Source organism: Miscanthus floridulus, chromosome 9 (assembly GCF_019320115.1).
Source record: "Miscanthus floridulus cultivar M001 chromosome 9, ASM1932011v1, whole genome shotgun sequence".
Taxonomy (NCBI): Eukaryota; Viridiplantae; Streptophyta; class Magnoliopsida; order Poales; family Poaceae; genus Miscanthus; species Miscanthus floridulus.
The window spans coordinates 117689228-117706373 of NC_089588.1; the positions used below are offsets into that span (position 1 = coordinate 117689228).

A 17146-nucleotide genomic window follows, 5' to 3' on the forward strand; every position below is an offset into this window, starting at 1 on the left:
ACCGGGACTAAAAGTTCACTTTTACTCTCGGTTTGTACCTCCAACCGGGAGTAAAAGTCTACTCCCGGCTGGAGGTTCTGTCTGGGACTAGAAAGGGACATTTAGTCCCGGTTTCTGTCTACAACCGGGACTAAAGGTTCCCTCCTATATACCTCTTGTTCCTCCCCGAACCCGAGCCACTTCGAGCTCAGTGTTCTTGCTTCATCGCCGGCCTCTCTTCTTCCTCATCACCAACAAGGGTGAGGAAGGAGTGTCCCAACAAGGGCCGTATCTTCTACAAGTGTCCAGATCGCAATGTGAGTTATTTTGTCGCATTTGATGATTATGGTTAATTTATACTTATTTTCATGATGATTGTGATTAAAGTTCTAATTTTTTGTTTTAATTTTAGTGGGATGGCACTAGATGTTCAGGCTGGTACTGGGAGGAAGAGTATGTTGAACACGTGCAGAACTCTCTTGCACAGGCGGCTACGGCGGCTGATGAGGCAGTGATCCTGCGGAAGAAGCCCATAGATGTTGAACAAACACATGATCTGTCTGTTTTAGTTGGGATTGGTCGCGAAATCCTTATGCTGCTGAAGTGCATTTTAGCTTTAGTTTTTTAGTGGTAGTTGGGATTGTCTACATTGTAGCGAGACTTTTATAAATTAATACCTTGTGTGGTGGCATGCATGTCATATAATTAACTAATTATGTTCTAGGTTTTAATATGGTATGTATGCCATGTAATGCAGATGAGCCGGCATTGGATGTACAATGCTGGTCGTCGATCCCAAGAGTTCATTGAGGGTGTGCATTCTTTCTTACGTGTGCCCGAGGCAAACAAACGTGATGGTTTCATGTGCTGCCCATGTGCCATATGTAAGAATGTGAAGGAATAAGCTAGCTCAAGGAGTCTTCATTCACACTTGTTGAAGTCGGGTTTCATGCCAAACTATATTTGTTGGACGAAGCACGGAGAAACCGGAGTTGTAATGGAAGAAGGTGAAGAAGAACAATGGGACAATGATGACATTATTGCTGAATATGGGGCTTTCAATGATACTGTAATGGGAGAAGCTGAAGAAGAGGTAGGGGCATAAGATGAGCCCATTGATGATCTTGGTCAGACCATTCGTGACGCACAAAGATAATGCGAAAGTGAAAAGGAGAAGATCAAGTTCGAGCGCATGCTAGAGGATCATAAGAAATTGCTATACCCAACTTGTGATGCGGGGCAGAAAAAGCTGCGTACCCCACTGGAATTGCTGCAATGAAAGACAAAGAATGGTGTATCTGACAAGGGATCTGGGGAGTTACTGAAAATCCAAAAGAAGATGCTTCCGAAGGATAACGAATTGCCCGCCACTACGTAATATCGGAATTCAATATCGAGACAGGCGAACCACTTGGTCCACATGTAAGGAAATTTGTGCAACACTGTGGGTACCTTGTAAGGGACAGACTTCCGATCAGTGCCTGTGAATGGAAGCAAAAGATCAACGAGCCTCATGTTAGTTTTGTCTCAGATGTTGATAAAAATTTAATTTGGGATGATATCCTTCAACATTTCATGTTGCAAGCGGATGATTATGATGATATCAACGATAATGAATTGAAGGAGCTAGTTCGAAAGTGGGCTATGAAGAAGATGGCCACACAATTCCACACGAAATACGTCAAGAAGAACCTAACGCCGAATTTCAATACTAGTGGCCCGCTCGCGAAGTTGAGGCCCTACTGGAATGATTTTGTATAGTACAAGACATCAGAAGAGGGTGAGGAACAGGTGAGAAGGAACCAAGAGAATGCCCGACAGAAGGTATGCCACCATGGCATGGGATCAGGTGGCTACGCGACTGCCATTCCCAAGTGGGAAAAAATAGAAGCGGACATTCTTGCCAAGGGTATCACACCAGAATCACTCAATTGGCCCAAATGCGCGAAGAATTGTTTTTTTGCTCATGGGGGAAGACTGGACCTAGAGACCGGGAAGCTGGTTCATGGCCCAAAACTCAAAAGAGCAACACAAAGATTATCTTATGCTCTACAAGCTAAAGCTATTGGTGCATTCAGGCCCAATTGAGAGAAGGATGAACTGACGTATGCCATCGGGACTGCTGAACACAGTGGCCGAACAAGAGGTTTAGGACAGAACATTTCTTGGGAGCATGGTTTCCCTAACGACAGAGATACCTACAGAAGCCGACAGAGAAGGAAGGATGAGGAAGCAGCGCGGATTAGCAGGTTGGAGGAATATGTTCGTGAGTCACGGGGGGCGTTGCTTCAAGCACAAGAGCGCGAAAAAACATGCAAGCTAGAATGCAAGACGAAATCATAAAGCAAGTGCAAATAGCAATGAGTGCCCAAAGGCAGGCATCAGATGTAGGAATCAACATTAATATTATCCCCTCTGATCAGTTGAAAAGCAGCTGCGCTTCCACGGAGTTGCCAAATCAAGATGACGCAATGCTACATTTCCCTGTGGATGACATCACTGCACCGTTTAGATCATGTGAGCTACATATTCCAAAAGAGAATGCCACAATCATGGTGGCTCTTAGTGTTTTTTCTCCTCCAGATCCTACCAAGACACCAAGAATCCATGGGGCAATAATTCCACCTAGATATGTTAGCATCTCAGTGGATAGAGTTAACAAAGGTTTTAGTGATCTGGCTCTTGACATTCTAAGAGGTGATGTGGAGAAGACTCTAGGAGAAGCAGAGAAGACATTCATACTATGGCGCAAGCGCTACATCATTATTCCCGGGGTCTCTAGTCCACCGTCGCTTCCTCAATTGCCAAACAATAGGTGTGGACAAAAGTGAACAAAAATTTTTTCACTAATTTTCTATTGACATGCATGATTAAAAATAACAATTTCTTATACCTAATTATTCTTTTTTGTACTCACACAGCAGGGTCTCCGCCAACCTAAGTCCAATTATCCAATCTCCAGATCATCATAGTGCTCCGGGAAATCAGGTGGCAATGCCGCCACCGCCGCCACCTCCAAGGAGGTCTCCAACACCTCCAAGGAGGTCTCCAACGCCTTTCCCGCCTCCCTTGATGACTAAGAAGAAGCCAGCTCCTAAGAGGTCTGCCCCATAAACAAAGCCGTTGGCCCACCAGCCAGCAAAGAAGAAAGCCACATCTAATCCACTTATTCCTCAAAAACTGTCTTATGAGAAAAGTGAAAAGGAATTAAATGCTGCAGTATAAAAAGATGTGGACAGTTTCTTCAAAAAAGTGAAAAAGCAACGAGAAGTGAGGGAGAACCCGGAGAAACCGTACTTCTACCTACCTCCAGATCTTCTAAGAAAAAAGGTGGACCAGAAAAAGCGGGAATCTCAAAAGACCCTGCCAAAATCGGACTACGACCGCTCTCTCACCAAGTCATTTGAGGCGGCGGAGAAAAAGACTAGACCAGGGAAAGGTGTTGCACAACTCGGACAACAATCACAACAATCAGTCCCCCCTCTTGTTGTTCGTAATGAATATAGTTCGAACTTAGACTTAGACGTCGATTTTGAGGAGTTGGCTCGGTTTTACGAGGAAACTGGTTTGGACCTTGCCCAAGTGCTCGCTGAAGGACCATCTACTCCGAAAGTGGATCCTTGGAAAAAATTTGAACATGGAAAGAGTCTATACAACCCTGAGGCCTTAGGTGAACTGGGTACGCAAATGTACCTGTTAAACAAGTGGTACATGGCGGCGTGTGAACGGGGAGAGGCCTTTGTTCCTGTCAGAGTTAGAAACCAACATTACTTCCGTGACGATGATGTTATATATGTCGAGTTTGTAGAATTACACCAACTATGCCACCTGGACTCTCTCGACAAAAGTCTCATTAGCTGCTATTGTCTGTAAGTGTGATTATTTTCTACTATTAAAGTATATATATATATATATATATATATATATAAAGCTACATGTATATATATAAATTATATATCCTCACACTATATTTTTATATATGCAGATATGAGATAACATAACTCAGAAAGAGAAATGATAATGATGTTGGTTTCATTGATCCAAATGTCGTATTCAAACACCCTAACCCCCCGCCTCAATGGAAAGCTGAACTCGAGAAAAATCTCATGAGGTTCTTAGTGAACCAACAAAACAAGAACATACTCTTCCCCTACAACTTCAAGTGAGTGTTAAATAATTAATGTTGATCATATGAATATTTGTTCAATTATTTGCTTACTAGCTAAGCTATCTCCCATATATATATATGTTGACTCTAGTTAATGTCGATCGTATTTGTGTATAAAAATATATGCAGCAATCACTAGATATTGATGGTCATCGATATGACCAATAGTCGGTTGAGCATCTTAGACTCGTTAAGAAAAGAGCAAACAGAGTACCAAGACATGATAGATATTATCCAAGGATAATTTGGTCTCTCTAGCAACTATATATACCCCGATCTCTTAACTGCAACAATTATTAAAGGCCAAATTAATTTTTTTATTTTATTGGGCACAGTGTTTGGAAAAGTTTCATTGAGGAACACCACATGAAACATTGCAAAGCGCCACTGGATGTAATCGCACACAAAGTAAGTACTAGCTACATATATATATATATATATATATATATATATATATATATATATATATATATATATATATATAAAATTCAATTAACACCATGCATGCTTTCAATTCACCGGATCTTTTTTCTCGTAAAAGTGGGTTCTGAGGCAAGAACAGGGAAACAACTACTGTGGATACTATGTTTGCGAGTTCATCATGGCGTACGCAAAAAGAACTCCTGAAGAGATCCTCAAAGTACGTTATATAAATATATTCATATATTCACAATTTCTTTTGTTGCTCATATATATAAGTAATCACGTGACCAACACACACACACCATATATATATATATATATATTAATACTTTTCCTTTAACTTTTATTGAAGACTCTATGGTTGAAGGAAAAAGTCATACGACGTGACCAACTGAAAGCAATTCAAGAGACCATAGCAGGATTTCTTAATGACCAGGTCCTCAACCCCGCCGGCGAGTTCTACAATGACATCAACGAAACATGGAAGCCGAACCAGATGGAGTGAATTTGTTATCCCAAAGATATGATAGAATATACAATGCAAGCTTTATTTGTAATATATATATATATATATATATATATATATATATATTATGTACATAAAATAACGTACAATATATGTATATGCATGTAATATATACATTAGTTTCATACTTTAGTTTTTACAAAATGTTCCAACATTATAAACGTGTAGAATATGTATATTACTAGCAGCGTAGAATGCGTATTCGAAAACCTATTCGAAAACCAAAACAAATCATCAATTGAAAATAGAAACAAAAAAAAGAAAAAAAGGAAACCTTTAGTCCCGGTTGGTAAAGGGCCACCCCACGTGGCTAGGCCGGGAGGCCTCTTTAGTCTCGGTTGGTCTTACCAACCGGGACTAAAGGTGCACCTTTAGTCCCGAGCGAGAAACCGGGACTAAAGGAGGGACCCTTTAGTCCCGGATTCGTGCTCCCGGTTGGGAAACCGGGACTGAAGGGGTTTCTCAACCAGGAGTAAAGCCCGTTTATGTACTAGTGTCCTAAGTTTTAAGCTGAACAAAATGACACACATATCAATACGAAGTTGTATAAAGAAAGTGTAACCGTCTCCAAAAGCAACAACCGAAAAAGAATCTCAACTGAATAAATCCAATAGATAATCCATTTTTCATTTCTCCATTTCCAGCTGCTTCCCTCATCGACAGACAAATGACAAGTTTCATTCTTCTCCTCAGCATGGAAGTTCTAAGATGTCATCCCCATTATTTTATATGTATTCTAGTTAAGATATAAGAAAAAAATCAACACACAACAAAAAAGAATATTAAGCCCTCCCTGTCCTTGCTTTCAAAGGTGTTAAAATCATATTATTAAGGAATAAAAACTGTGTAGATAGATGCTAGCTCATGAATACCATTTTCTATACTCTAAAAGAGCAGAAAAAGATGTACTGCAATTTAGCATATGAAGAAGAAAACGTTCGATTTATTTCTTGTGCAGTGATTTGGAAATCACTGACAGTTTCCATGACAATCAAGTTCAGGCTTCAGTAAGGATGTATGACTGCTGCTACTTAACAAAAATTGGGATTGTTTCATTCAATGCATTGAGCAAAGAGATTATTGGTTGTTCTTGTTAAACAGTGCAGGAATAACCAACTTCATGTGTTTTCGGTAACACATTCTTTCCCAGCCTATAGCCACCGGAAAGGAACTTATTTAGTCACGGTAAAACAAATACTCAAGAGTGGAAAGACGGTGAAACGAAGCAATGGCTTTGTGGCACTTGAAAGGGATTCTATTGTGTGTGAAGTTACACATCAAAGCTGAAGACAAATGCACACTATTATACTGCAATACTCAATTCTCTAATCTCCAGGCAAAAGTGCTCCGCTACGTTTAAACCTTATAATGCATTGGTGATGGTGTCTAATTAGAGTTTCTATATGCAAGCAGTTCCACATAGAGACAATGGAGTGATGGACATGTCCAATTAGCATGATATATTGCGGAAAAAAGATGCTTCTACTACCTCTGAACATCTAGGCTAGTGGTGCAGGGTAATGGAGAGGAGGCACGCACGCCGAACGCCCACATGACTGCACGAAGAAGCCGAGCGCCTCCCACTGAAGTCCCTCCCAGAAGTCAGGCATCTCCGATTTTGGCAGCTTCGGCATGGGTTCCGTTGACACCTCGAACCCAGCGGCCTCCCTTCCCACTGCGCCGCCCCCGCCTCCGCCGTGTCCCTGTTCATGTCGGGCGCCGCGACCCCACCATGACGCTTCTTGCCTCCATGTTCCTCGAGGCACCACTGCGTGGGGAACAAGAACCCACCACGGCGCAAGAGTGCCACGCGCAGTGCGGGGCGATAGCCTAAAGGGAGGAGAGGAAGCGGGACGACGTAGCGGTGGATGGCGTCCAGGGCGAGCGCGGGATCGAAGGATGGGGGAGCGAGGGACGAAGGCATGGGGTCGCAACCTTACAAGGCGAGCGCGAGGTTGTGGAAGCCCCTGGTTCACGCGCTCAACTTTGAGTTGGAGATGGCGGCAGCACTGGCGACGCGGATGGACCTTGCCCGTGCTCATGCTCCATTCATGCCTGCATCCGGCAGCGGGCTTCACCAACAGTGTGGCTTGCGGCCGCCTCTCTTCCCTTCACTTCCCCGACGCACGAATGATGGAGGCAAGCGAGGAACATCGAGGTCAACGGTGCGGGGATAGGAGGTGGCGGAGTGAGCGAGAAAGGAGCGAGGGCGAAGGAGGGAGCACGATGGTGGCTGCTCTCGTCCCAAACATCCGGCACACCCTTTTCAAACATCTCCACTAGTTCATCGATCACTGGTTCCAGAAACACATCGATGTCATTCCTAGGTTGTCTGGGCCCTTGGATCAGTAGTGGCATCTGGATGTACGATCGCTTCATACAGACCCAAGGTGGAAGGTTGTATATACAGAGCGTCACTGGCTAGGTGCTATGATTGCTTCTAACCTGGTCGAAAGGATTCATCCCATCTGTGCTCAAAGCAAACCAAAGTTGCCTTACCTCTCCACCGAAGTCCTTATAGAACATAGTATTGATAGTCCTCCAGTCATGTCCATCGACGGGGTGCCCCATCATTGTATCTTTCTTACGCTCTTCGCCATGCCAGCGCAACAGCTTGGCTGACTTTGCACATATAAACAACCTATGCACCCGGGGAGCTATAGGAAAATACCAAATGACCATTATGGGACCTCCTCTGGTCTTGGTACCCTCATCGGACGGTCCGTCCTTGTACCGTGGAGCTTCACACTTGGGGCACTTGTCCAAGTCTTTGTATTTTTCTCCACGGTATAATATGCAATCATTAGAACACGTGTGGATTTTTTCAACCTCGAGGCCGATGGGGCAGATCATTTGCTTGGCCAAGTATATCTTTTTTGGCAACTCGTTTTTTCTGAGAACATTTTCCTTATTATACATAACAACTGATCGAAGCCTTTATCGCTCAATCGTTTGTCGATTTGAACTCTAACAGCATGATGTCGGCTTCCAGTTTGCTTATTGGACAATTCCTATACAATGGTGTTTTGCCATCTTGTCTTATTTTCTCTAGCTTTCTCAGCTATCTTTCACTAAGACATCCGGTCTCTACATTACGTAGCAGCTGAGAAATGCCATCGTTATCCTCGGTGTCGTCAGCTAGCGTGTTCATAAACACATTATTAACTGTGGCCATAAGTTCTATGTTGACACTGGGTTCCTCGTCAGCATCATGGATGGCTATGTCTAGCATGTCCACATCATCATCGTTTTCCTGCAGAACATTCACACCAACCTCGCCATGCATAGTCCATATCGTATAGTTTGGCATGAACCCCTGGTAATCAAGTGCGATCATATAGACTCAATTTGACGAAAGTTCCTTTGATTCTTGCAATCTTTGCATGGGCAGAAGACAGGGTTCCCATTCCCAGCATGGGCTTTGGCATCGGTGATAAACTGGCAGACGCCATGCATGTACCGCTTGTCTGTTCAGGATAGATGCATCCACTCTCGATCTATCTCTGCACAAAAAATACTGAGACAGTAATTACAAAGAATTAATAAGAAATCGAGCTTCATGAACAACAATTGTAGCTCGAAAGTACCATTTTTGGAAAACATTATTGTACACTAATTATTAGAAAATTAAAATTGGTAGCCCCGGCCCTATAAATGAAAATCGTAGTAAAAACAATTATTGCACAATAATGAAGAACAACTATTCTACTCTACTTCTAAGAACTAATTATAGCATCACATACTAACAATGATGATCTTGACCACCATGGAATAATTAGCTAGGAATTTAAATGTGTTTATAGACACCAACCTTTTGGATGATTGATTCACTACAATTTGAGCCTTGCACAAATGTCCAATTGGAAAAGTGCTCTCTAGAACGGAGAAAGAACTAGAATGAGAATCAAGCAATGTAGCCATCAAAATGAAGCTAATTAATCAACACAATCAAAGGAGTGGATGCTTGTTACTAATCTTAAAACAAAAAGATCAAGCCATTCTTTAAAATCTAAGCACTAGCTTCATGGTGAAGAGCAGCCGCAACAATGGTGGGAAGGGCCCAACGCGCGCCTCTGTTCTCGGGATAGAAGAGAGGAGGAAGAAGAGGATGGCTGTGGCCTTTTTGTGCTGTAGGCTTATCACCGTCGGTTCTTAGCTAGAACCGACCACGATAGATCCAAATCACTGTCGGCTCTTGGCTTGAACCGGCAGTGATAAGTGGCCGCCAAAACACTGTCGGTTCAAGCCACAAACTGACAGTGATGTGGTCCTTTACTGCCGGTTTTAGTTCAGCCCCAATCATTTTCTCATTTTCAAGCTCATAACCGGCAGTGAAGTTACATCACTGCCGGTTCTCACAAATTTGGCAGTGACGAGGCCGGCAGTGATGTCCAAATCTGTAGTAGTGCTTATAACATGGAACCCCTTGCACACGAGAGTTCCAAAGACTTATTCTATGGAAGATTATTTGGCTCTGAAGACAAGTGTCCCAAACAATTTGTGGAAGTTTCTGAAATAATAATTAAGAAATGTGGAGGTGTGCCATTAGCTATCATTATTACCACATCAGGTTTGTTAGTGAATAAGATGGGAAATGTAAAACAGTGGAACAAATATTGTGACTCTATTGGTTCGGGGCTTGGAAGCAATCCTGATATGGAAAATATGAGGAAGATATTATCTCTTAGCTATTATGATCTACCAGCTCATTTGAAGACATGTTTATTATATCTAAGTGTATTTCCAGAAGACTATGCGATTAATTGTTAAGGATCGGTTGATTTGGAGGTGGATAGCTGAAGACTTTGTCCCACCTGGAGAAGGGGGCCAAAGTTCATTAGAGCTTGGGGAGAGTTACTTCAATGATCTTGTAAATAGAAGCCTGGTCCAACCAGCAGATATTTATGAGGAAGGTATGCCCACTGCTTGCCGTGTGCATGACATGGTGCTTGATCTCATTTGTTCCATATCAAGAGAAGAAAGTTTTGTTGCAACAGTACTAGGTGATGCCAAGCAGAACACACCTTCTTGGGGAAGCAAGGTTCACAGGTTGTCCCTCCACAATACTACTTGGCCTACAATAATGGACTTGTCAAAACTAAGGTCACTTACTATCTTCGGTGATGCCATAATTAAATTGATGCCATCCATTTCATGTGTTCACCTTTCTCCGTGTATAAGGTTGCAGTCTTCAGGAACTTAGAAATTTGAGTTTCGTTGCACACATATTTCACCTGAGGTATCTAGGTCTAAGAAATACTGGATATGCTGGTGAGCTCCCATCAGAGATAGGGAAGCTACAGTTTTTGCAGACATTAGACCTAGGTGAAAGATATATAGAAGAATCGCCATCGACTATTGTGGGGTTAAGACGACTGATGTTCTTGACTCTTAATTGGACTATATGTCTGCCAGATGGATTGAGGAATCTAACATCCTTAGAAATGCTGCGGTGTGCAGTTGTTGATTCTGCACACATCGCCGAAGAGCTGGGCCATCTGACGCAACAGAGGATCCTCAATGTTAGTCTAAAATTTGACAACGAAGCAGGAGATGATGAGGGCATTTGCAAATGTTTAGTGGAGTCCCTAGGCAAACTGCAAAAAATCCGACGTCTAGCAGTAGCCTCAACAGACGGGGTGATGAATCTTGAAGGCTCGGTGGAGTCCCTAGGCAGCCTGTCCTATCATCGTATTCGTAACACTAGTTTGTTGCATGCCCACATGATTAATCCTGGATCGCTTCTCCTCGTATACTTTCTGGAGATAGAAGTGGCTCATCAGGTGCGAAGGGAGGACATCCAAGTCCTCAGGATGCTGCAGGCTCTTCGTTTTGTGAAACTGGATGTGTCTGGTGACAACACACACACTAATACAGAGACGAGCTTTACTCTCGGTGGGGAACCCCCTCTAGTCCCGGTTCTCCACCCGGGAGCAAGCATCCGGGACTAGGGGGGGTCCTTTTGTTCTGGGTCAGGAACCGGGACTAAAGGTCCTCCCAGCTTTGAAAAAAATAATGCCTCCACCGTTGTGTCCCGTGAGATTCGAACCCAAGACCTCATGCATTGCCTCGCGCGTAGCTTACCACCCAACCTACACAACACATCTAACAATTGATGGGATGCTTCCCTTTTGAACTAACCCATCGGGGGACCTTTAGTCCCGGTTGGTGTTACCAACCGGGACTAAAGGTTGGAGTAAAGGTCCCCTGCCACTGTGCCGAGTGCAGTAGCCGTTGGGCAGGGACCTTTAGTCCCGGTTGGAGACACCAACCGGGACTAAAGGTCTCTCTAGTCCCGGACGAAAAAAATGCCGGGACTAGAGCCTATTTTAACCCCGGATGAAAGATCTGTTCTCTACTAGTGACAAGTGCTGGGAAGGTTCATTGTTGGACCTGATGCCTTCTTGGTTTTCAAACTGTGCCGTCTATGTTCCCACGAGGAGCTATGCCCAGGCTTGAAATTTTTTATTTCCGTATCTGCCCAGAGGATTTCTTCCAAGGTGAATTCACTACCGATTACCTGGCCTTGGACCTCCTCCCGTCCCTTCGCACTGTGTCTGTTGGTCTTTATCGAGGAGAGAGAAAAAGATCGACGAACAAGAATTGTTCTTGAAAATGGAAGAGAATCTGAGGCAAGCGGCGGATGGCCACCCCAACCACCCTTCCGTTAATATTTTTTGCTTCTTTGATTGGATTGGATTCTACGTGTCGCTTACTAAATGCATGTACGTACTCGATCACTCCTTTTTTTGTACAGAATGCATGCATAATCTTCTACTGCTGTTAATTAGTGCACTCATGACTTGTTCCCTGCATGCATGTTTTTCGTATCGTAGCAGTTCTCGGCTTTTGAGTATAGCCTGTATAATTGGTGCGAATTACATATTCTGCAGCGGGTCTTCTTTTGCAAGCTGTGCACGAGAACGGCTACCTACATTATACTGGGATGTAGTTAAAAACGTCGCCTGCGCTCATCTACAAGCAGCCGCGCCTCAGGGCCGGCCGGTGTCCTCCGTCCCACTGTCCCAGCCACGCTGCGTTGGTGTACACGGAGGAGTGGCACAAGCTGTGCGGTCAAGCAAGTGGTGGAGCTCCGTTCCTTTTCTCGTGTTTTTCCTTTAATGATGAGGTCATAAAATATTGTTGTCCCGCTGCAGTCAGCTTCACGTGGAAATAGACTATAGATAGACGACATCATGTCACCCACTGTTCACTTAGATCACGTAGAGTTTCAAATGTTTGCTTGAACGACTGACCCCATACGGCATGGATCCCCACCAGCCTGTGAAAGGCCTGCACCACTAAAGTCTTAGTGAGCAGTCCGGTGCTCCACAGGACTAGTGAGCAGGTGTGCTCGCCGATTGCTCATATGGGCCCGCGACTAGCAACTGAATCCTGGGCTGCAACACTAGTCCTGGTGGCCAGACCTTTGCCCAGAGCGACACGAGCATGTTCACATTCAAAATTTTCCCAAAGCAAAGTCCTATGAGCAATGGGGCCTTGATCGTTTCGTTAAAATTTAGCTTATGATGAAATATTGTGAGAGAAAAATACTGTTTATTTGCTGAAAATTACTGACTAGAGGAAATGTATTTTCATGATGAGATGCTGGTGATTTCATTCAAGATATGAGCAAGGGTGAGGATATATATTCCTTGCCATTTGTTGACAGCAAACAAGATTAGAGGAGATTGCATTTGAGTTGGAGGATCAAATACATGCAGAAAAAAAAATCAAATTTTGCGGTATTTGGAGCATATCTGCAAATTCCAAAAAAAAAAACAGCCCATGCCGGTTTTGCCAAACAGGCCCATGGCAGTTTTTTGCAGCCTTCCAGCACCGCTTGCAGAAAATGGCCCAGGCCGGTTTACGCCCCCAGTTTGCTAATATCTTTTTCATTTAGGGGCTGTTTGAATTCCTTCATTTTAAAGGAATTGAAATCTATATAATGGATTAGACTATTTAGTTTGGAATTTGACATTCCATAACATTCTCAAGCTCAGAAATAAGCCAATCTCAAATTCATAGGGTGGGAGATAAAAATGGATTCTATAGATCACTATACTATAATTCTATTCTCCAACTTATAGCACACTCTTCAACTCACTTTCCTACAATAGAAATGCAGCATATAAGTATGTCCCTTGTATGCCTAACAATAAATATACAAATATATTCCATATTCAACTATACTAACTTAATTAATCTATACCAAAATTGTAATCATTAGAATGAATTCAATTCCAAGGATCCAAACGGGACAAATATAAAATTATATATATTCCTTTATATATCTCCTTGGCTAGTTGGATAGGTCCACATTTAGTATTTTGGTGTATCGTAGGATCGAGCAAGGATATCAATTCCTCGCTTTGAGATATGCCAGCATTCATTAATGTGTCATTTACGCTAACAATTTCACTATATATAAACGAGCACAAGCATCAGGCCATTTGCATCCCGAAACACGAGAATAGTACTTGCGAGTGTTGATACGTTGAGGGCTGCTGCCATTTGAATCCTTCTCATGGTCACGTCTTGCACCCTCATGGCACCCACATTGGAAGCAGGTATATACACACATACACACGAATGAAGCTAGTACTTCAATTATTTATTTTATTATTATATATATATATATATATAGTGAGATTAAATTCTTAATTCCGTGGTTCCATTGAAGCTACTTTATTTACGTCTTTGCTGCTGCACCCACACTTGATGCCGAGACGACGATGACTGCGGCTGGCGATGGCAAGCTGCATACATGCTTGAGCCATATATACTAGAGTTAAAGTTGATTAGGAAATAGTATGGAGCAATAATAGATACGTAACGGATCGACTTGCTCTTGCATGTAAGAAAAGATTGACAATCTACCAAAACTAGAGTTAAAGTTCCAATCTTAATATTACTAATTATAGGATTCAATATAGGCACAACGTTAATACTCACCAGACTCACTTTGGAAAAAAGATAATAATAGTAATTCTCAAAGTAATTAGAAACTTCTGACCATTAATTTGATAGATTCTAATCATCATTGATGACAGTACCCATTGAATCTATTATATATAATTTATAAAAATATACACAACCGTGTCATTATGAAAATACATAAAGTGACCCCTAATCTTCCATCCTAAAATTCGAGGCTCTAACTAAGGCACGATTTTGAATCTTACCGGACGTGGTAGAAAAAAAATAAATCATAGAAATTCTCACAATAATTAGAAACATCTAGCCTTTAATTTGAAAATTCTAATTACCATGATGATAATAGCCATTGGATCAAATATAATTCATAAAAAATTACACAACTATGTCATAAAAAAATACATAAAGTAATCCTACCATATCTATATCCAAGCATGCCATTGTCTATATCCATATCCATATCTATATCTATATCCCTTATAATCCTACACTCCACCATAAGTCTATCTTGACATGAGAGCCATCCACATGAGCAAGCCACTAGCTCATGCAGTTTATGACAGGTATGTATTCAAGCAAGTTATCCACATAAGCGAGACAGTTCATCCACCAACATAGATTTATTTATCTGCATCAGTATACCAACCATTCACAAGAACTCATTCACGATCCCCGCACCAAAATGTGGGTATGGTTCTACTTAATAAAAAATTTCCTTCTTCTGGCGGTTATATAAAAATGGAGTGTTCTCTGTTAAGTCATTGTACAATTTTCTTGTCATTAATGGTGTAAAGGTTTCCCATGAAATTTGGCGTATGAAGGTGCCACTAAAAATTAAGATTTTCTTGTGGTATTTAAAAAAGGAGGTCATTCTAACTAAGGATAACTTAGCAAAGAGGAGGTGGAATGGTAGTAGATTTTGTTGCTTGTGCAGCAAGCATGAAACTATCACACATCTCTTTTTTATTGTCATTATGAAAAATTCTTATGGCGTGCCATCCATATTGTTCTGGGTTCCCCCACCGACCAATATCGAAAACTTATTTGGTACTTGGTCAAACGGGGAGGACCATAACAAAATATTCTTTTATTGACAGTGGCTGTGGCTGTGTGCTGGGCTATTTGGCTCACAAGAAATGATTGCGTGTTTAACAATTGCCAGTCAAAAACATTTTTGCAGCTATTGTTCAGGGGGACGCATTGGCTTCGGTTCTGGACCTTGTTACAACGCACTAAGGAACTTAAGAACCACATAGTTTACTCTTGCTAGCTACGAGAAGCAAGGTCAATGGAGTTTTTCGCCTCCCATGGATGGCCATTTAATTTTCGTATTGGATATTAATATTATACACATTGTGTGGAGTGAGCGACACTTTGTAACAATTTTGGACTGATCCCTCTATTTTAAAGACGTGTGAATCCGGGTTGTATCCATTATAAAAAAAAAAGTAGAGAGGGATATCGTTTGGTTCATACAGCTTTGCCTCCATTACACGGCACTGTTGCCTTAAGAAGCCACTCGCAGGCGGAGACGCACTACTCGCGCACGATATATATTAAGCCACTCCGGCCCAAACACACTGGCGTTGGCCTCCCGGAACCTGGCCTCCTGTTTGCCACCAGCCCATTACTGGCTTCCAGCTTCCTGCGCGCTACACCAGTGTTGCGAGGAGCATCACTGACGGCATGCATCTTCTTCTGCCGTTTGTCCGTAGCAGTTCTGAGTCGTAGTCTCTTATTGGTGCAAATCATTCTACTTCTACAGCGTGTCTTTTTGAGTTGTGTGCAGGACAATTGCTACAAAGCCGGTTTTGCCAAACAGGCCCAGGGTGGTTTTTGGTGTGTCCCAGCACCACCTGCCGAAAATGGCCCAGGCCGATTTACGCCCAGTTTGCTAATATATTTGCCATGTATTTCCTATAAAATTATATATATTTTTATGTTTCTCCCTAGCGAGTTCGATTATGCACACGTTTACTAATTTGGTCTATAGTAGAAGCAACGATGCTATATCCTTTCTGTGAGATATGCCAGCATTAATAGTGTGGCATTTACACTAACAATTTCAGTCTATATAAACGAGCACAAGCATCAGGGGCCATTTGCATCCCGAAACACAAGAATAGTACTTGCTTGCTGAGTGTTGTTGATACGATGAGGCCGGTGCACTCCATAGCTGCTTCCATTTGCGTCCTTCTCATGGTCATGTCCTGCACCGTCATGACACCCACCTGGGCAAAAGGCATATATACACATACACACGAATGAAGCTACTTAAATTATTTATTTTATCATATATATAGTGAGAGTAAATTCTTCCGTTGTTCAGTTGAATGGGTTAACATGCATGTACGTCTGCTGACCCATTGAGTTTTATTTTGGTGGTACAGAGGATTGCTTTCGGATGCCATGGTGCCAGGACATCAAGTGCGAGCAAAAATGCGAAGACGAATTCCACTTCAGGGTCACCAGTTCCTGGTGCACGAGCCGTCAGCACATCGATCTTTGCTGCTGCACCCACAATTACGCGGGGACGACGACTGCGGCTGGCGATGGCAAGCTGCAGAGACATGCTTGAGCCATATATGCTGTGATCCAATAATAATCGTGCTGAAGATGGTTAGGAAATAGTATGTAGCAATAATTATTCTATATGGATATGTAACGGATCGACTTGCTCTTGCATGTATGAAAAGATTGACAATCAGCAAAAACCTGAGTTAAAGTTCAAATCTTACTATTGCTAGTTAGATGCTCCAATGGAGGTCAATACGTTAATTCTCACCAGATGCACTGAAAAATAATAATTTTAAAAATTCTCAGAATAATAAAAAAAGCATCTAACCTTAATTTCATTGATTCTAATCACCATCTATGATAATATAGCCATTAGGTCTATTATAATTTAGAAAAAAGTACACAACTCTGTCATTATGAAAATATATAAAGTAACCCCCAAATCTTGAGTCTAAAAACTAGAGGCTCTAACTAAGACACCATGTTAATTCTTACTGGACGCTCTAGAAAAAAGATAAATCATAGAAATTTTCGCAGTAACAAAAAACATCTGGCCTTTAATTTGATAGATTCTAATCATCATCCATGATAACAGT

At 42.2% G+C, this 17146-nt stretch overlaps 1 pseudogene; it reads left to right on the forward strand.

Annotated features, from left to right (window-relative positions):
- The first annotated feature begins 7018 nt into the window (after positions 1–7018).
- On the forward strand, positions 7019–16664 carry LOC136480696 (disease resistance protein RGA5-like; annotated as a pseudogene).
- The last annotated feature ends 482 nt before the right edge of the window (positions 16665–17146 follow it).